General features: G+C 31.9%; 1 long non-coding RNA gene across 1 annotated transcript; it reads left to right on the top strand.

Annotated features, from left to right (window-relative positions):
- The first annotated feature begins 2,826 nt into the window (after positions 1–2,826).
- On the top strand, positions 2,827–4,956 carry LOC126726099 (uncharacterized). Its single transcript, XR_007655687.1, has 2 exons — positions 2,827–2,942; positions 4,589–4,956. It is a non-coding gene; the product is annotated as an uncharacterized LOC126726099 (long non-coding RNA).
- The last annotated feature ends 1,082 nt before the right edge of the window (positions 4,957–6,038 follow it).

The raw sequence follows: 6,038 nt of genomic DNA, 5'->3' as shown, positions 1-6,038 counted from the left end.
TTCATATGCAATTGAGTAACAAGTGATCTACATATTCGTCGCCTTGCTTACCCATGCCATGCTTGCCCTTAATAGCATTTTTTTTCTTGGTCGCTTCCTTAGATAGGATCCTTACTGCAAACAATCTTCAAAAGAGACCAATTATATGTGCAAAAGGTGTGGTCAATGGTTTTTGGTTTGTTTGGTATTCATTGGGTTTTGCCGGTAACGAAGACAGAGGAGGATTTAAGGTGGTGGGATGGCGGTGGAGACATTACAGGATTTAAGGTTTGCAGCTGGTGGAGATAGAGGGTTTGGATTGGCTGGCCAGCGGTGGAGACAGGAGAGTTTGAGACTGGTAGTAGCTAGGTTTCTTTGATGAAAGAGAAAGAGAGAGAGATTATACACTTTGTTAGTTTAGGTTTTTAGTTTTTATTTTTTTTATTTTTTTAATAGGTAGTGTAGTTAACTAGGGTTAGTTGGGTTAGGTTTATTTAAGTAATCATGTGCAATGCACATGCCATTTTTTACACATGTCAGTTTATTAAAGCAGTTTGTAGATTTAGGCTATATTTGGTTTTGTAGCTAAACTTTGTCTTAGGAATACTGCCCATTGGGGTTTTTCTTCGGTTGTAAATATTTTCCTTTGTAGAGATTCGCATAATACTAGTATTAAATTGTTCATATCATGATTTTCTAAGTAGCTCTTGGATTTTTTAGGTAAGATGAGCAATTACTATTTTTAGAAACTTTTATGGAAAAAAAATAATTTTTTGGCAGATTTTTATATTTCTTATAAAAATTGTATTAAAAATAATAAATACCCTAAGGGTACCTGTTTACAAGACCCTCTATAAATTTATGTTAAAAATGATTTTATTTTAAACATATTTTTAGTAAAATTTTATTAATGTTTACCATTTTAATACCTTCATTTGTATTTTATTTCTATTAAATTAATTTTGACATCATCATGGTTCGACCTCGATTAAACCTTGGTCTAACCTTAAAAACTTTTAACCTCTCTCTTTTCGGAGAATAATAAAAATTTGAGGTTTTAAGAAAAAAATTTTTTTTCCTCTCACTTATTGAATTTTCAAATAAAAGAATGATCTTACCATTCCTTTCATTAAAACTCTTAAACAAGAGAGTGAATGAAATATTTTAAAATAATTCCTTAAACAAGTGTATAAAATTCCTTTCACCTTCAAAACTGTGTTATTCCTTTTCTTTCTATTGTACAATAGAAACTCGGGCTTGGGGATTTTAATTGACAAAATTCATCTTTAGCAAAATCTTTCTTTCCTCCTTTTTTTATTTTTATTCTAGAGAAAGGTAAATTAGCCGAGTCATTTTCAAGTTGGAACTAAGTTATCTGAGATTGCTATAGGTCATTTTCAAGTTAGAACAAGTCATCTGAAACTTACTACTCTTTATTTTCAGTTGATGTGGAGCTTAAGAAAGCCCAACATCTTACGCACCACATGTCAAGAAGTCTAGTCATACGCTAAGAAATTTGTTGTTGACTTGAGTAGGCTTGTCTCTAATAAATTTAGTCTTATGAACCACATGTCAATAAGCCTAGTGTTGGAACATTTTAATATTAATTAATTAAAATTGATTTATATTACAACATAAATGTAAAAATATGAGAGTTAATATGGAAGATGAGGAGTCAGTAAAAATGTTTAATCTCACATTGAAAATGAGAGAGACTATTTTATTCTTTTTAATTGTGGTGATTAATGGGCTGATATAAATTGACTCAGATATTGGGCTAGATACATGCGTAAGAGGAAGGTGAAGGGAGGAGGTCTAACCCATCAGACTAATATCCAGCAATTGATCTTGTAACATTCGTTCTTTCTGGTGGAGTTTTGAGTTTGAACACTTTGTGCAAAGGTTGTTCTAGCTATACAACATTTGTTGGGCTGTTGTATCATGAGAGAGACAAGTCAAAGAATGTCTGCACCGGTTACAAAGTTTAGCCAACTAAGGGCTTGAATCTCCTTAAAGAGAGTGATTGCCGCACCTCAGTGCAAATAGTGTTGTGTAATTTTTTCTCTTCAAATTAATACAATTCAGAAGCATTATTCAGTTTCTTTTTGTGTTAAGTCCCCAAATCTAGTATTTGATGTGTAAATCTTTTTTAAGGGTTAAAATTGGTTCTTAGAGTTAAACTAGGTGGCGAATCCTAAACCTTCTACCTTTAGTCCATTTGAATAAGAATGTAATCTCTGAGAAAAAAAAAAAAATCAACAATCATGTGTTTAAGGTGAGTCCACATGAGGTTCTTTCAGAACCATAATGATAAAACCTTGTGAGGATTTTCCAACACATAGTAGTCATAGTATAGTTAGTTGAATGCTATAGTACCTCTAGGGTCAATCAAGTTATTCCTGGAATATTCCACAATGAGATTACTAAAATACCCTTGAGCATAAAAATGCAAATGACCCAATAGTTAAAGGGGAAGCAAATGACATAATAATTAATGGCCTGTTTGGATGTAAAAAAAAAGGAGGGGGAGTAGAGTAGAGGGAAGGAGAGTAATTCATTTACTTTGTTTGGAAGTTTTTTAAGGAAGGAGGGGGAGGGATTTGGAGGGGTTTCAACTACCTCCAACCCCTCATTTTTAATTCCCCCAAATTGGAGAGATTTGGAGGGAGAGTAAAGCACATAAATTATTAAATATGTAAATTACCTAATTTACCCTTATTATATTAAAAAAATTACAAGGCATTTTAACGTTAAAAAAAAAAACACTATAACCCTCAAGCTCTCAGTTCTCTCAAGCTCTCTATGTTCTCTGTGTTCTCTCAAGCTCTCTATGTTCTCTGTGTTCTCTCAAGCTCTCTCGGCACTCAAGCTCTCTCGGCTCTCTCAGCTTACACTGGCTCTCTCTCTCTCTCTCTCACAACTTCTTCACTGTTCTCTCTCACGCCTACCATTCTCTCACAAAGGTAAACTCTATTTTTAATTTCTGTTTCATGGGTTTCTTTTAAGTTGAATCAAATAACTATGTTCTTAAAATTGTGATTTTATTGGGTAATTTCTTATTAATTGTGATTTTATGGGGTAATAACATGTTATTTGTGGGTGGGTTTCGGATTTGAGGGCTTTTTTTAAAAAATTTTAAAGTTTCAAAGTATTGCTCATAACGTGTTTGATAAAGTGCTTGAGTGAGTCTAGATAATGAACTTGCATAAATAATAGCTTAGTGTTTATAGCATAAATAATAGCTTAGTGTTTATAGCTTAGTGTATCCGAATATGACCAAGAAGTACAAGATCGAGTTCTCTGGGTGTGGGTGCAATGGAATCATCAATCACCAAACTAGTTTCGTGAGAGCTGGGTCTTTCTTGGTCTTTGCTTTCTTGCTTTGGCTTTTGCAGTAATAGAACAAAAATCGATTGCATTTTCTTGATGCTGATTCTTGTAAAGATGAGACAATTCTTTGTGTCTATAATCAGAATCTGGTTTTAGGGTTAAAGTGTTTGATAAAAAGAATTCAATGAAAATACAGGTTTATGTTTCACAGAAAAAGGTTTGTTAATGATTTGTTGAATGTATATGGTCATATGGTTGAGTTTGGCTACCCAAAGATTTGAATGGTTCTGTCTAATATTTGGTCTCTGGCACATTTGTTCTAATGCATGTGATATTTGATTTGATAAGTGTGTGTGTGTGTGTGTGTGTGATTAGCATTTCAACAAACCAATTATGGTAATCCAAAATTCCAATTATCCAGGCTTTCAACTGTTATTGCGTGCTTATATTGGGAATAGTAAATCCTAAAGATCAGATTGAAATGAAAGCTATGAGCATGAGGTGCATATAACCATTAACAGTACTCATAAAATGGGAAGCTCCCTATTTGTAGTTTTCTGCCCAAATTGCTAGTTTGTGAGCTGCAAAATTTCCATCATGGTGACTTGAAGGAAATTTGCCATTAGTAAAATGTTATGTCTCAAATCTGATACCAACTATGTGCCTTTTATAAGTAATTTAGTGAGCCAGTGATGAAACAGAAGTAGAGGAGCTATTGAATGCTCTTACAGGAGTCTTCAAGGTCACTGTCAGAGTGTAAGTCTAGCTCCTAAACTTCCTTCTCAAACAGTCCATGAGTTTGATGTTAATTCAATGTTTTTGTTTGCATTTTATAAAAAAAAAAAAGTGTTTGTTTGCAATTTCAAAACAATTGTATTATGCTGAAAGATTTGTGTACACGTATGGTTTTGTGTTGGTATTGTAATTGTGAGCCTTTTTTATGATTTTTTTTTTTTTTTTTTTGGTTGTTGATAATGTATTGAAATTATTTTTTCTTTTTGAAATTTCTTGTCCCGAAACCAGAAAGAAAAAAAAAAAATAGTGGCAAGAATTGGTATTGGTGGACCAAGTTTGGATACAGAGCTTGTCAATTTGAAAACTTTGTCTGCTTACATTGTCATAGCTCATTGTAACAGTGTTTTTGTTAATTCAATGTTTTTGTTTGCATTTTATAAAAAAAAAAAAAAAAATGGTCATAGCTCATTGTAACAGTGTCCTTTTTTCAGTGGCTTGAAAACTTTGTCTGCTTACATTCATTTTTATGCTTTTCACTTCTTAGTTGTCAGGCATGATACAATGTCATATGAGGCCTTTGATTCAAAAATTGGCTGTACTGCCAATGCTCACAATCTCTTGAGCTTGCCTTCATTATTGCTGAGCGCCTAAGGAGGAGGATCACATCACCGCAAGCTCTTGCCCTCTAGGCTTCTACAGTGAGGCTTTAAGAGCCCACCAATGTGCTCTTTTTCTTACGTTAATAGCAGTTATATTAGCATTAGCACTATTGGATTTTCAATTATTTATGTTGTGTATTGTGTGTATACTAAAAGGAAGAGTGATAGTTTGAGACATTATGAAAACACAAGGGAATAAATGAATAACAATTTATTTATTCCATAAGAATATAAGATATGATTGCATTTTATTCTTGGTTGTGTGGTCCAGATAGTACAGTTAAAAGTAATTTCAAAGCTTATTATTTCAGATTTTTCTTATTTGAGATACCATTCAATTGATTCTAAAAATAAAGAATAGATATTTTTTATTAACCAAAACTCTTATGTTTCAATGTCATTGTAAGCCCTTGCCGTAATATTCAACCTGGTGGGATGGCTGTGATTATTGAAATAGTCAAAATTCAATATTTTGTTGATTTTTTCAGTAAACAAACAAACCAAACATTTTTTTTCTTATTTTATTATCAATTAAAGATGGTTTTTTTTTAATATAATAAAAAAGTAGAAAAAATATTTAATTATATACTAATGTTGATTATTTAATTCACATAAAAAAATTATCAAAAAAGAATAATATACTAACAAATTAATCATAAATCAATGTTGTAAGTTCATTTTCAAATAGGGGTAAATTTGTCTATTTTAATCATTTCCTCTCCTTTCCATCCTAATTTTTAAAACATCCAAATAAGGGGAATGGCTAATTACTCTCTTCCCCCTTACTAATTTTAAAAACATCCAAATAAGGTGGAGGGGAATCATTCTCCTCTACTCTCCTCCCCACTACTCTCCTTCCTCTCAAAACTTCCAAACAAGCCATAAGGGAGGGGGGGGGGGGGGGGGAGTTACAACTAAATGTGTCATATTTTATTAATATTTCAAATTCTAATTTTCACAATTTCAAATTCAAAACTTTTTTATTAAAAATAAATTTTAACTTTCCTAATTTAGTCAAGAAAAAAAATCTTAACATAATGTATTATAGTAATATCTCCTAATCAATGTGTTGGATTTAATATATTGTTTTTTCAAAAAAAAAATATAGGCAAAAATACAAAACTGACCCTCTAACTTTCACATTTTTTCATTTCAGTCCTCTAACTTTCAGTTTTGTCAATTCAGTCCTCTAACTTTCAATTTTTGTCAATTCAGGGCTCCGTTACAACTCAGTTAATGCTGCCGTTAGAACCACTAAAATGACGCCGTTTTGCATGTGTGTGTTTTTTTTTAATTTTTAAATTCGGAATTAAAAGAAAATAAATAAAAAAATCT

The sequence above is a fragment of the Quercus robur genome, chromosome 5, assembly GCF_932294415.1.
Source record: "Quercus robur chromosome 5, dhQueRobu3.1, whole genome shotgun sequence".
Classification (NCBI taxonomy): Eukaryota; Viridiplantae; Streptophyta; class Magnoliopsida; order Fagales; family Fagaceae; genus Quercus; species Quercus robur.
This window is presented reverse-complemented; position numbering and strand designations above follow the sequence as displayed.